The sequence below is a fragment of the Epinephelus fuscoguttatus genome, linkage group LG18 (genome assembly GCF_011397635.1).
Source record: "Epinephelus fuscoguttatus linkage group LG18, E.fuscoguttatus.final_Chr_v1".
Classification (NCBI taxonomy): domain Eukaryota; kingdom Metazoa; phylum Chordata; class Actinopteri; order Perciformes; family Serranidae; genus Epinephelus; species Epinephelus fuscoguttatus.
Genome location: NC_064769.1, coordinates 5,423,011 through 5,438,750, shown reverse-complemented (window position 1 = coordinate 5,438,750; position 15,740 = coordinate 5,423,011). Strand labels below are relative to the sequence as shown.

Here is a 15,740-nt window from a genome sequence, read left to right as displayed (position 1 = left end):
TTTTGAGTCAATGCAACGTTTTATTTTAGGAAAATTCTGCAGAGTATACCATAAGAGCACTTTTTAAACATAATTTTTAAATACTTTTAGCACATACAAAGAAAGACCTCGAAGTTTGTCCTGGGTATTCCTAATTTTTACTAGCTGCAACAGACTGGTAGTTTTTTTTCCTCTTGTGGGTCCAGGTGTGTACGTGTGTGTGTGTGTGTGTGTGTGTGTGTGTGTGTGTGTGTGTGTGTGTGTGTGTGTGTGTGTGTGTGTGTGTGTGTGTGTGTCTGTGTGTGTGAGATCATGGAAAAATGTGGTCCTGGCAAACCTCGCAGGATGTACCACAGAAATAGTTTTGAATATTCTGCCTGGTGTTTTTATGTCTGTCTTCCTGTGGACAGATTTTGTCCGCGTGACAGTGTCACAAACAAGCAAGATCAAAACTTCACAGGTGTGTAGTAGAGATCAAAATTGGAGTTGACCTGAATGCTTCAGTGTTTCAAGGTTTCAATCATTGCCATGGTAATTGATGTCCAAATCAGTATTCAAATGCTCCATTTTTCTATACCATTTTCCCCAAAATCCCAAATAGCCCATAAATTAAGAAAAAGTAATCCAACATAAATCATTATGCATCAACATTAATTATTAGTTACTCTCACCTAACACCTGCTTGACATCTTATTTCAGATGGAATGACTAAAAACTAATGTTTGAAAAAATTACAAACATGAATGAGTATACTGGATCTATCTGTGGACTGAGACGGACCTTTATGGTCAACCATGGACCTACAAATAAGCCTTCCTGCCTCTCAAATCTCGCTGTTGTCCCTATTAGGCCTACCTTTGAACCTGAAAATTAATTAATTTAATTCCGTGGTTTAAAATTCAATTAAAATCTGGACTGAATAAAACACCAGTTTCATTCAAACAATTGGTTTCTTTCCACTGACCCTTTGCAGAGATGATGGCGCCGACTGTCATGGCACGCCGTCTCTGTGTTTGTCCCATCCTCACTGATTCTGGCGCTTGTTGCGCTTTTTGTGGCATCTTTATTTGTTACAAACACTCAATCGGTGCTGGTTTCTGAACGCCAGGCACTTTTTGATATTTGGGACACAGCTGGGAAGTTGTCTCGCTTTGACTGTGGAGAACATGCATCAAGACTTCCACCTTTCCTGGTTTCTGTGCCAAAGGAGCTGCTTCACCGTGAGCCAGCCTTCCTGCCTCAGAGGAGGATCCGTAGGCGATGTGGGCATGCTTGCGGTTCATGCGCTGGCAAGCATGTGAAGAAAAATAGGTGGCTGAGGAGTTTAAATGGGGACCCGATCGCAAGTGTTTGTCATGATCGCCTGGTTTTGATGTGTCAGCTGCGGTGCATCCTGTCTGTTTACCCGGCGTCTGTGGAGCTTCGTGACTTTTGTAACTCCCATGCTCTGGATTTAATGTTTATCACAGAGACTTGGATGCGTGATGGGGAAGTAGCACCCCTAATTTAACTTTGTCCTCCTGACAGCAGCTTTTTCAGCTCCCCTAGACTGACTGGAAGAGGAGGGGGAGTTGCCTCACTTTTTAACAACAGTTTTAAATGCAAACTGATTTGTTATTGTGATCCCTACACCAGCTTTGAATTACAGCTTTTCACGATAAACAAACCTTAGGTTGTTTTGATTGCTGTGATCTATCGTCCACCAAAGTACAATGATAACTTCATCTCAGAGTTTGCAGACTTCTTATCTTGATTTATTTTGCAATATGACAAGATATTGATTGTTGGTGACTTTAATATTCACATTTGTTGCAATGACAAGCCACTGGTCAAAGACTTTTTAAACGTTATTGAGTCTTTTAATCTCACACAGTGTGTCTCTGGACCAACACATCAGCATGGACATACATTAGATCTGGTGTTAGGTTATGGCTTCTCTGTGTCAATTAATGAAATTTGTGTTCTGCCAATCTTGGATCACTCATTGATATTATTTGATATTTTTATCCCTCACCTTTTTGTCCCCGGGAGAACATCCTCAATTCTGAGGTCATCCCGTTACATTGGCCCCAGAGCATTAAATGATTTTAACTTGGGACTCCCGTATGTAGTCAACTTTGTTTTTAGTCAGTCTTTTTCAGGTGAATGTCTTACTTAAAATTTTAATAATGCTCTCTATTACTTCTCAGAAAGAGCTGTAGAAAACATGAACGCCAGTGGCGTCACTCTAAGCTGGAAGTTCATTATCAAGCATGGCATGAAAGTCTGACCACTTACCAGTCTGAGATGTCTGCAGCGAAGACTGCCTATTATTCTATTTTGATTACGAATAATAAGCACTAGGGGTGTCCCCGACTAAGAATCATGTTGTTTTCCCCCCTCATTGATTAATGAGCTCATTTGCGTCAGTTTCCGCTCCAGAGAAAAGAGCTAAAACACCCAAATAAACAAATTTAATTCTTGAGTTGGCATAATAAGATAATAATAATAATAAAAGTAAAAGGGTTATCATTTTATCTTTATCTTTATTCCTTTCACTTCATCAAGGTATGATGCTCTAGGTGAGCATAGACGCGCTGCAGCCTCAACCATGTCTTTAACAGGAGTTGTTTCGGACTCGTCAGAACTTGCCATTTCATTCACAAATAAACATCCAAAAACATCATCAAAAGGTTTAGATACAGTTTTCCTTCTCTCTGACTTCAAGTTACTTCATTAATCAACTCAGGTTCATACAAGTTCATCCACACGGACCGCGCGTCACCGCTCTCAATTGTTTGGCACGTCGGACAAAAAGTAGCCAAATAAAAAATCAGAGTCTATCAAGAAAACAATCAGCTGTGAAATTCATTCAAGACACTTCAGGTAAACGAATAATCCTTCAAAAAATTTTGATTTGAGAGCACATACCTCCTCCACCGTAAATCATCACCATATGATTCCCGAGCGCGGCACTGCTGCTGCTCACCGCTCCCTCAGGGGATGGGTCAAACGCGGAGAACAAATTTCACACACTCAGGTGTGTAACAATCAGTGGGACTTTAACTTTAAATCACCATAGGCCTCAGTGCTGCTCTGATGGTCCTGCAGCGCAGTCACTCACCTCAGCTTATTTGGATCAAGCAACTGGGTGATTTATTCATGCGTAGTAATGATTATGCCCACTGATTAAACGCACGCGCCATTTTCAATTTGTTATTAACAGAACTTAGGCTAATGTTTGTATCAAAATAGGCTATATATCATGGATTACTAGAAAACAAATACATTCTATGTCAAATCAAGATCAGCAGTGAGCACCCCCATATAGTCAGAATGCAACGGTCTTGTTTCATAACCACATTTTGCGACGATACAAAGGCGAGACTGGCAGTCTCAAAAAAGTGGTCTCCAACCAACTTCTGTCATTGAATGATTTATTTGAGCCTCTGCAGTCCGTGCTAACCATTCTACAGAAACAGCACTTACAAAAGTGGTGAATGACTTATTATAGGGCTGCACGATTAATCGTAATAAAATCGTGATCTCGATTCATATGCGTATGCGATCTAATTTTTCAATGACGGCGATTCTGCCAGCCTCGCCTGTGCAGGGAGTCGGGACATCATCTGCATAAAAACAAGCACTCCCAATGACACACCATTATACCACGTGATGCAGAGCGACAGCCGTCCGGCAGTTTGGAAAGCAGCGAGACTGGGGGGAAACACACTGCTAACTGTAGCCTCAGTTTGTGCCTCATACAGATCTGCTGGTAAAGTTAACTTAACTTTAGCAAGCGTGATAAAAGACAGCAGAGAGGTGACGTTGTGCAAATAAACCAAAGATTTATTAATTTTCTGTAGCAGTAAACACATGGGCCAATAACAAATGTGTTAACTAACTATGCTAAAGCTTTACAAGCTATTCAGGGCCACCGACGATAACATTAACATGACAAACAGCAAGGCTACAGCTAACAAGTTAACGTACTGACACTCCTCAGACAGACACACACACATACCGGACAGCCTCTCAGTCCTTAGCCACTAACGTTAGCTCATGTACAACACAGGTACCACACAGAAACTTTTACAGAGGGTCATAATGTGCTTCTAGTGACTGTCAAATCGCCAGCGAAAGTTGTTTACACTGCCTGCTCTCATGGGACAAAGATCCTCTGTGAAGAAAGATGGTTCACTCTGATCTGCCGCCAGGAACAAACTGGGCAGACTCACAAGTCAGTCTTTAGATGCTTCGCTTAACTAAAGACTGATGTCTCTTTCAGAGTTTAAAAAAACTCCCTACGTTGCAGAACCAATAGTAAATCTGCAGGGCGGTCCTTCAGTGGCTCGCTGAACTCTTGTGCTTGTAAACATAGTCCCACTAGAAACACGTGTAGTGGTACAACGCCGTCAAAGTTAGTGGATGTTTGTCGCGTTTGTGGCGACACATTCTCGCCAACTAAAAGAAACAAACATAATCTTTTACAAGGCCATGACTCATCCATCCGGCCGGACAATAGAGGAAATCGCCTTGTTGTTTACAAATACTTCCGGTTAGAAAACCAACAGAGCTTTTAGCTATACATATATATATATATATATATATATATATCTCACATTTTTCACATCACCGTATCACCGTTTAGACTAATCCGATATTTGTAAACACAATGATTGAACAAACATTAACGTTACTATTTCTTAGCCGTTAGCGGTGACTGTAATAGGTAATAACTCATTAAACAGTCCGTGAAAAAAATATTTTTTCCAGTGGATATCTTAGTTAAAACATAATTGAGCTGGCAAAGCAGTTTTGTGTTGCTATGTGTGGTATTTATCCAGTTTTGGGAAATCACGATGTCTAGAAAGCATCAGTGGCTGCAGCTGACAGAGACAGAGAGCAGCAGCAAAGCTAACATCAGGACGTCATCTGTTAAAAGCCTCCGGTTGTTGGATACGACATGAAACTACTCCAGTTAGCTCAATAATGTTGTAACTAAGACATCCGCTGGAAAAAATATTTTCTTCACGGATGAGCACACGTTTGATAAAACAGAGTTAAATCTCTCGGCATCCATTTTCAAGCTCTCTGTGTGTTTGTTTCCTTGCGGACGAGAAAAGAGGGAGCGCACATTTCCGAGAAGGCGTGTCCTTTTCAAAAATGCAAGAGGCGTTGCTTTGTTGCCGGCCGTTTTCGCCGGTGTATTAAACACACTTTAGAAAGGAGTGTCCCCAGACTATCAGAAGGCGGAGATCTCTGATTGTCTGGTGGCGAGACTACAAACTGGGAGGCAAAGATCCTCTCTGAGGAAGAGGGTTCACTTTCCTGCAGGGTTCACCAAAACGTTTTTTTTTTGTTTGTTTAAAAAATTGAACACACATTAAAGAACATACAGGATCCTGTAGAGAATTAATACATATAATACAATACAATAAACATTGTCTAATTAAATGAAGGAAGAGGATTTTTTTAAAGGCAAATAAAATATTAGGGATTTATGTAAAAATATACATAGAGACATATAAATAATTACATAACTAAAGATATGTAGGCTATGTTAGGTGAATACTCCTGTCAAATGCATGGTGTTGAAATGTTTAATTTTGATCTTCCTTCGTCCATTTAGACTTTACTTTAACATAACAATAACAATGAATATTATGAATTGTTCACATTTTAATTTAATTTTAATAACATTTATCACACAGCATTTTATGGAAAAGTCAAATGTTCAGTTTACAGTTTTAATAAACTCAGTACTGTTTTTCAACACATACATTGTTTTGTCTTCATTTAATGTAATTAGCACATATTGTTATTGGCCTTGGTGTTATTGGTTTTGGCCTTGGTGCCCCACATTTTGGCCATGATGCCCCAATAAATTTGTATTTATCAAAGGCTAATTAGCCTTGCCCTAAAAATGACTTAATTCCAGGCCTCAGAAAAATGTTGTTTAACATTGACATTATTGTTAAAATTGTTCAAAAGCTATAAGAGAAGACAAAAGACTAAAATTTATTGTTTTTACGGTCAGTGTCAGGCTGTCAGCTGTTGCATTTAAGCTAAAAACAGGAGTGTTCCCTCTCTGCTGACCAGAGATTATGTGCTTTGTGTCTCTTGTATTAGGCACAATCATAGGTTCTGTTATTTAATGATATTTTTTTTATTATTTATTTATAATTTTTGTTACTTTTCCTTTTGTATCAGGAAATAAGCACAATAAATCTTTATGTTGAAAAAAATCGTGAGAGAATCGTGATCTCAATTATAAGCCAAAAAATCGTGATTCTCATTTTTTCCAGAATTGTGCAGCCCTAACTTATTATTGGCGTTAGATTCAGACTCAACATCTGTTCTACTGTTGTTGGACCTTAGCGCCACATTTGATACTGTGGACCACTGTATACTTTTGGACAGGCTTGAGAATTATTTTGGCATCTCGGGTCAGGTGCTTAATTGGTTGAGATCTTACCTGTCAAAGAGATCTCAACGTGTTTTTTATAACAACGTATTAACTGACTCTTGTTCTGTTAAGCACGGGGTCCCACAAGGCTCTGTCCTGGGTCCACTGTTGTTTTCAATGTACCTGGCACCACTAGGTCAGATCATGTGCTCTTTTAGGATTGTTTTTCATTGCTATGCTGATGATTTGCAATTATATATGCCAGTCATTGCAGGAAATGCGTCTGTTTCTGATAAACTTACAGCCTGTTTGGCTGCTGTGAGGTCCTGGCTATCAACAAACTTTCTGCTACTTAACTCAACTAAGACTCAGATGATTGGACCGTCATAATTTAGTCACCAGTTCGATCATTTTACCCTATCTCTAGATGACTGTGTCATTCATTGCAAGGACAAGGTAAAGAACCTTGGTGTACTTTTTGATCAGACCGTTTCTTTTGACTTGCATGTAAAAGAGGTGACACAAGTGGCCTTCTTTCAAAGATCAGATCAGTCCTTGCAGTAAAAGATGCTGAGATTCTTATTCATGCATTTGTGACATCCAGTTTAGATTATTGTAACATTCTTTTATCAGGGTTGCCCAGGAAGAGTTTTCGAGGTCTGCAGCTGGTTCATAATGCAGCAGCTCGTATTTTAACTGGATCATCTAGGTATGATCATATTACTCCAGTGCTGGCCTCTCTTCACTGGCTCCCTGTTCAGGTTAGAGCAGACTTTAAGGTGCTGTTACTAACATATAAAGCTGTAAACAGTCTGGCATAGGGCTGGACGATTAATCGAATTTTAATCACGATTTCGATTTTGGCTTCTCACGATCATAAAAACATTATAATCGAAGAAAAACGATTAATGCGCCGCACGGCGCGGCCTGTATGTAAGCACCGTGAATGCACCTGTGTTATGTGCAGCAGCAGCAAGCGTGTGATGTGTGTGGATCAATATGTGGAGCGAGCGATTGAGAACATGGCAGAAAGACAGCCTTTGGTTGAGAAGAAAGGTACACTGTAGGACAACTTCAGTCACCTGGAAACATTTTGGCTTCAAGCTGACGGACGTTGAGCTGAGGAAATTGTTTGCAAAGTTTGTCACGCTGTCGTGTCCGCCCCCCAGGGCAACACGAGCGAAAAAAAAGTCCAAAAAAGTTAATAACTTACAAATTATGGCGAAAAGGTAGTTTCTTGCAACCCTAGAATTAAGATAAAAATATTCACAAATGAAAAAACACTTCTGGTTGCTTATAAGTAGTGTTTAACTTTTGATTTAACACTAAAAATAAAAATCCTCGGCGCGCACTGCAGCGCAAGCAGACAGATGCATGACTCAGAGCAGCATGTGTCACTGACACCATCTCAGTGCACAGCGGACCAGTGGAAAATGTCACCATCAGCATATTATTTTACATCAATAAAATCTATTTTATCATTATTTTGAGTCACATTGCGTTGCACTGTTGCGTTTGAGTGATGGGTGGTGTGCTCCTCCTGTGATGTCCTGTTTTAGGTGTGTGTTGTGTTTTTTTCATTGTTGTTTGTGTGTTTATTTTTGAAACTGTTTAACGTTGTCTCTATTTGTACTTGTATTTGTTTTAATTCATCTGTACAGCACTTTGATTGAAAGCCCTTTATAAATAAATGTATTATTATTATTATTATTATTTCATCCTCACAATTGGATTTGGCATTCAAAGCCTGGCATGATTGGGATTTATCTTTTTTTTGCTGACTCTATGATGACGACACATTCAGGTCATTCAGTTCTTTTTGCTAAGACCACAGTATTCAAAAATATGATTACACTTTTGTTATTTCCAGGTTCGCAGTTTTGCTTCAAAATATTTTTTCATCCTACCCCAATTTCCCTCACAAAGACCTGGCACATGCCAGTCTTAATCTCAATCCATATAAGATTAGACTGAAAACTTAACAAACTTATTGTTTAATCATTTAAATCAACAGACCTATATTTGGGACAGGCATCTGTATGGGACAGGCCTTTAATTCCTTTCACACAAAACCGTTGCTTAGCAAAGACGGGAAATGCAATCAAGAGAAAGAGAAAGAGACAGTGTTACAACGTTCAGAGATTACAGCACCTGGCATACCAGCACAACACCACTTTAATAACAATCATCACAACTTGAATTCATTTTTATGAAAAACCCTTTTGACTCTTTTGATCTGAGGACTCTCATGGACTAAAGGAAAGAATATGAATAACTTGCAGGGTAACTGAGGAATGCACACATAATTTGAAGTAGCCAACAACCTGCTTTTATAAATCCAAAGAAAAAATGAACCGCTTTACAATCAGACCAGGGGCTCTAGTTTCCCAGCACAGCGCAGGGTGGCACAGGGTGGCGAACCCCGCGCAGAGTTTGGTAGTTTGGCAGACCAAGGTGCGCTGAGATGGGTGTGGCGGCGCAGCAGGGGGAGGTGTCGATAGATCCAGCTCGGCGCAGTGACAGTTTTGTGCCAAAAGGTTGTCCCGAAGGTGCGCTAAAAGCTTGCCAGCTGAAACCACGTCTACTGTCAGCGCAGGTGGAGCACAGCCGGTGTAAGCCAAAGTTTGGCTGACCGGCGGACAGTGCGCACACGTCACCAAAACCTCACAGGCAGGTTTCCAGAATGTCAGGCACATTAATAATGCAATAAATACCCAAAAAAACACTATTCAATGCAACTATCTGCAAACAGCACATAAATGTATCTCTATATCGACTGTCTCGTCACATCTGATGTCAGATCAAAGGGGATTGGCACCGTTTGGCATGTTTGGCACGCGTAATGGAAACCCAACTTGATTTGATTAACACAGCTGCAAACTAACGAGTTCACATCCCTCTCAGCCAACCACAAACAGCCACAGCATCAGATAGGGAGTATATATTCGGCATCTGTCATCTTAGAAATGTCAAAAGAAAAGAAACAGAGTGAGACTTCAAGAGAGAAAGAGAAAGCGTGCGTGCACGAGAGAAACGCAACATGGATTTACAATTGTGGTGACCTCCTCCCAGGCTACCTTTGCATCATCAGCCCGTGGAGGTCTGCTCGCAGTTCCGAATATACAGAACTGCGAGCTTGGACCTCCTGGACCAAAACATCAGTTTCCTCCTGGGAGAAGTTTGGCTGTCTGACACTGCTGCTCTCTTCTGCCATGGCAAATTGAGTAAATTCTCATTACGCCTTCACGCGGCGCATTTAAGGGCGAGGAGAGGGGCTCATTTGATTGGTGTGATGTGAATTGGCTGTGTAAAACCCACTCCACGCCTTCTCTCCTCCCCCTTTCCGACTTGCGCAGGTAGGAGGGACAGAGGTGGGAAAGACGAGTAGCTGCGCCAGCGCGCACGTTGTGCCAAACTTGCAAAATCCGCCTGGCCACACCCAGTTGGCAAAGCGCAGGTGCGCTGCCAATTAAGGCAGGGTTCAGAAGCCAGTCAATCCCCATAGACCCTCAAGTTGAAATGCCCAACTTTACAGAAGAAATAAACGTTTGCTGTCTGGTACAAAAAATTGTTTTGGTTCCCTTTAGCTAATTTCCCTGTTCACGACAGCTGTACAAGGGATGAATTTTTATTTAATTCACCAATTTATATTTTATGAAGCCTTGAAGTTATGCATATGCATAATTAAAGGGCCAGTGTGTAATATTTGGCATGGTTTATTGTCAATCTGAATCTGAATCTGAATATTCTAACCATTAATATGTTTATACAAGTGTATGATCGCTATAAAATAAAATTTGTTTGGTTTTCGTAGCCTTAAAATTCAGCTTTTATATATATATATAGCAAGGGCCTTGCTTTAGAGAGATCGCCATCTTGTGCTGCCATGTATGTACGGCAGACCGAGTGGACAATCCAGCCAGCCAGAGAAGGCGTTTTGCGTGTATAAATGAACCAACGAAGACAGCGGAAGGAAGGAAGAAGGAGGAGGAAACAGCAGAGAGTGTCAGTAGTTTGTCGATAGAGAGTAGTGAAAACTTTTTTAAGTTATTAAGTTTGCGAATGGACCACACTTACCACGCAACAGGAGAGAATGAACCCGAACCGTCATCTGCGAGGAAAAGAAGACGCAACTTCACTCCTTGTGATGCACTCTCTGCGGCGCTTTTCCTCCTGGTGATATATCTCCCAACAATGGCAGCAGTAGCACGAATCCCATTCTGTGCATTCAGCCTCTCTTCTCGTCCGCTCAGCATCAAACACATGGAGTTCCTCATCTGTATGCTCCGGCTCAAACAGGTATGGCTCTGGGTCTGTGTCCGCTACAAGAAACTCTTCAAAATCGCGTTCAAAGTTGTCCATTGCAGCTACTATAGTCCGGAGATATTGCTAGGATAAATAAACAGCTGAGCACTGTTTACAGGCTATGCTGTCAGTCAGTGTGCGGGCTGGAGATTGGTGGAGCAGAGAGGGGAGGGGGTCCCCACTCGGTACAGTAAACGAGTATGTGTGTAAAGCGGAGTGGAGTGTTACCGGAGTTTCTGGAGTGCTCAAATAAACGGGCCTTTTTCCCGATCGCTCCTCTGGTCTCCTGCTCGTGAGGGATTCATTACAATATCGTAACATGGTTTAGATTTCTAAATAAACATTCACCTCGTCGCTAGATATACCTACTCCTGAAAAACTCGTGCGCAAGGCTTTTTGTCCCTACGAGGCGATTTACCCGACAGGAGGGGTGAGGGAGTGAGCCCTGCAATCTAGAATTTGACCACTGATGTCACTGTTTTCAACCCATTTTACACACTGGCCCTTTAAAGGCAGGCTGCTTTGAGTGACTAGCTGTCTACCAACAGTGTCCTAGGCTTCTTATACCCCTTTTTCAGCAAATAAAAATAATGATTCTAAATACATTTGTGAGTGTTTGTTGGACTCACCAATAAATCACTGAAATGTATTTCCTATTGTTTTTCATCATGACCGATGTGAAGTCAAAGCTAGCTCTATCCATTTGCTATTCAGGTGCTAAAGTCCTAGTTTGTGCCATCCCTCGCCTGCTTACAGAATACCCTTCTGTTAAGGAGCTTGTTGTTCACGTCGGTACAAATGGCGCAAGTCGGCAACATTTCATTTTAGGCCCCATGTCAATGATGGGTCAGGTGTTTTAGAAGGTTCTTCAGTCTACATGAGTGACTTCAGGCTCAATACAGATCTCAAATCTTTGTTTTTATTGACAATTTTAATCTGTTTTGGCAGCGCTCAGCTTTCTTCAGACATGATGGTCTTAACCCAAATAGACTGGGCTCATGTATGTTTATCAGCAAACATATTTAACGGTAATCTGTCCAGCCCACCTGCATGACTGTTTACAGTCAATGATATGTGTTCAGACCCTCCTTTAGAAGGGTCAAAGGGTACACATGACCCCAGTCCAAGGCCAAGGGGGGGCCCATGAAAAGGTCTATGGATGACATTTAAATTGGATCAAGTACAACAATTTACTTGCTGACTTAAATTACTGACAATAAAATTTATATGTATTTATGTGATAAATAAATGTATTTTTATCATAAAAATACATTTCAGGTGAGACACTACAGGTCAAAAGGGTAAAATTTTAAAATAATAGATATCATCATGAAACTTCCTCAGTTGATTACACTTACTTACTTACAATAGTATGAAAAAAAGTATTACAAGTTTTTAAAATTGTAATGTTTAATTATGCAAATTATGCATTATCTTATTAAATATGCACTTATTTGCATATATCTTAGAACCATAAATCTGAACATCTGATAAAGCCAGGTGCAAAATTATTTTTTCATTTTGTTTATATATAAGATGAAAAAAATACAGAGGGATTTAAGGATATCTGCTTTTACCTAGAAAATCAAAATATACTGTTCATAGCCTTAAAAAAATCGATTTTCACCATATTTTTGGGAATAAAATTTCACATAAATCATGGCTAGGAATGATTTATTAACAAATCCCTCTGTAAATATCTTCAGAATATAGCTAGATGTATAACTGCAAAGTTTGTACATAGGTGCTACAGAGGCTGACATGGTCGACTTGGAGTATGACAAAAAACTCAATTTGAGAAAACGGCATTCAAAGATTTACATAGGGGAATTTAATACATTTCTATTGGAAACAGTTGCTCACAAACAGAATAAATGTTCAGGCCCTTAGTAATATTAATATAGTATATTTCAAGGTCATGAAAATTGATCATTTAATAACATGACAGGCATATAAGGCCTACAACTGTAGTAACCCAACTAATAAACACACTGGCCTACACTGCACAACGCTAACTTTTTGGTAAATTTGGGAGAAGCTTACTGGCGCAAGTAGACAAAATGTAATAAAATAAACGTCTAAATGTATAATTTGATTGTTTTCTTTACAGCAGTTTGAATATTCAAGGAGTAAACTAGCCCAAAATCTCAAAATTGACCACTGCATGAAAAATTGATGTTTTTGTCTGCCATGTCTCGCCTTCACCCCCCACAGGTATTGTGAAGTGATTCTGTCCATCTGACAGAGGGAGTCAGGTGCACAACATGCAGAAATCACAAGCGCTGTTCATGTGAACATGTGAGGTGGACTGCAACCTGACTAGCAAAGTCAGCATACCTCACCAAAAATTAGGAACCACTAAAGAAAAAGTCAGGGTACAGAGAGAGCATGAAAATGAAAGGAGCACAGAGGCTAAGGACAAATGTCTGGGGAAAAAAAGGTGAAGAAGCAGCAGGTATGACAGGAAGAGCTTGAGGTGAGAAGTGAGGCAGAGTAATGTTAGCAAATAAAACCTGATGTATCAGGCTCAGTTTTAAAGCTATCTTTAAATTATTATAGTTAAGCTTGTTGGAAAGGGGGCCAAATAACAATCCAAAGTTATACTTAATTTTGGTGAGGAAAAGGGAACTGTACCATTTTTCATGATGGTGTACTTAAACATTCCTGCATACTGGGGTCCCTGTGCAGTCTCAGAATTGCATAAAGCGGGTACGATTGGAAAACTGAGAGTTGACAGCTATATACTCTTTACACTATTTCAGGTCCGAATGAGTGAATGAATGAATAAATGATCAAAAAATGTTTGATTTTACTTTTCCCTATTTGTTCATTGGAGGGCAATTTTATCCTAATATTGCATTCTCATTTTCCACTTTTTAATACATTTAAAATAGAGACAGTACAGTTTTTGATATTGATTGCACCTACCCACAGCAGTCAAGCATCAGCTTCTGCTGGCGCATAGTAAAACACCACTTGGACAAACCACACACAGGACTGCAGTAGTGGCAGTAATAGTCATTGCAATCTGTTAAATTTCTTTATGGCTACAATTGCAAATGCGTGGTTGCCTGTCATAGCATAGCAATTTTTTTTTTATTTTTTTTTTTTTTTTAATCAGTGTATTGGTGGGGACTAGGGATGCACGATATTGCAGTTTTTGCCAATATTTGACCAATAACAGATACCAGTATCAATATATCCCCTTTTTTACCTGCCAAATTTTAGTGATCATCAAGTCTCTTCTGTAGTTGAATTAACATATTATGCATGCATACTCTTATTGTGATGGCCCACCAGCAAATGGAGACATGAATATAATACTTTTTAATGTATCTAATATTTGTTTATTGTGCAAAATAAGAAAAAGCATACTGGCAGACTCTGATAGTTCATTTTAAAGCCGATATTGGCCAATACCGCTAACATGCCAATATTACAGAGCATCCCTAGTGGGCACATTTTGAGCATATTTGATTGTTGGGGTTGATGTGTGATTTATACAACTGGTCGATTTTTCAAATATGTGGCATTATCATAAAGACCTGGCCAAGTGGGGGTGGGGGGTGGGCACTGAACATGATGTCACCTATTTGAAAAAATACAATTGTGACATTTTTTTCAACCTGGCTGTTTGACATCAGGTCCAATAACATGTTGTCCTGTCGACACTATCCCCTTCACATAGCATACGTGTCAAACCAGTGGTGCTGAGTATGCAGCTTGTTTACAACCAGCACAAAGGCTGTCTTTTCAAGTCCTGGACCACAGGTTTAATAAAGGTCACTCAGGCCCCTCATCTCTTTACCCGCCACTGCACATGGGAAAAATAGTTCATACACCTTTACTCAAGATATCCATCACAATTGGTTCATTTAAGACAGAGTTATGATGACCGAGTGTTTATCATGGTTTCATCACTTTAGGATAATGATGTGCTACGGAGCTATATTACAATGTGACATGATTCACTAGATGTATTAGTCAGTCGACAAGACAGTAGTGATTATTTCAGAGGGGAAGCTTCAGTTTTACATGGGAGCGTGGTGAGCTGCCTCCTATAGCTGATAAGGATTAATGCTTAGATTCTGTTTAATGACAACCCAAACCACATGCGGACCTAACCGTTAAATATCAGAAATTCTCTGATCTAAAAGCAAGATTTATAAAAGGACGCATGCAGTTCGATGTTGAACTCTTTTAGGTTACGTAGCAGTGATGGGGAAAACTAAAGCATTATTCAAGCTCCGGACTAACAACAACTTATCAAATGTAGCTACTGCTGCGTATAAAAGTTGACATGAAGCGTTTTACTTGCCTCGGTGTGTCTCGGAGACGCAGAGAAGAAGAGGTCGGTGTGTGTCCGCTCGGCTCGGTCTGTTTCTGTGTGTGTGTCACATGTCACCGCGCAGACTGACCGTGTGATGACATCGGGCGCAGCCTCGCTCAGCAGCCTACCCTGCGGTCACACCCATACACTGTCGCTGAGTGCCAGCTGAACTGCACTCTGCACCCTGTTCACCCAATAAAGTCATCTGCAGGGAATTATGACCGAGAAAAAACTATCCACATCGATACATTGAATTAATACATTAATAAAGGGTTAAATAATACAACCTGAAACATTTAGGCCTATATCATATGAGTTTGTTGGGATGATGCCACCCTGCTGACTCACGGGAGTCATGGCTGTGGTCCAGCTATCTGGACTGCAGATCCATCCTGTCTCCTGGAAGCAGCAGCAGCAGCAGCAGCAGCAGCAGAAACATCAATGCAGTGATCTAACACTTGTCAGACTAGAAACATAACTTCTCACGCATAACATTACATCTCAGAAAACTTTGGCTCCTCTCCCAGCACTTAATAAAATCAGCCACAGTAAAGTTCCTCCCATCATAAGCATAATGCATTCACCTGAGAAAAAAATAATTTCCCTGTTTTTCTAAATAAACCAGATAATAATGGTGTTTCCTCAGAAAAACAATGAAAACATTTCTCATAATTCTGAGATTCTTAAAAAAAACGAGGCAGAATGTTTGTTTTTTTCTCAAGTGAATGCACTGTGCTT

At 40.2% G+C, this 15,740-nt stretch overlaps 1 protein-coding gene across 1 annotated transcript in view; it reads right to left on the bottom strand.

The window, feature by feature from the left end:
* The window catches only part of pip5kl1 (phosphatidylinositol-4-phosphate 5-kinase-like 1), a 102,586-nt gene extending 87,496 nt beyond the window's left edge, over window positions 1–15,090 (bottom strand). Inside the window, exon 1 of the mRNA XM_049604090.1 lies at window positions 14,991–15,090. The gene's annotated coding sequence lies outside the window, so the exon portion shown is untranslated. The remainder of the gene's footprint in view (window positions 1–14,990) is intronic.
* Window positions 15,091–15,740: the final 650 nt, after the last annotated feature.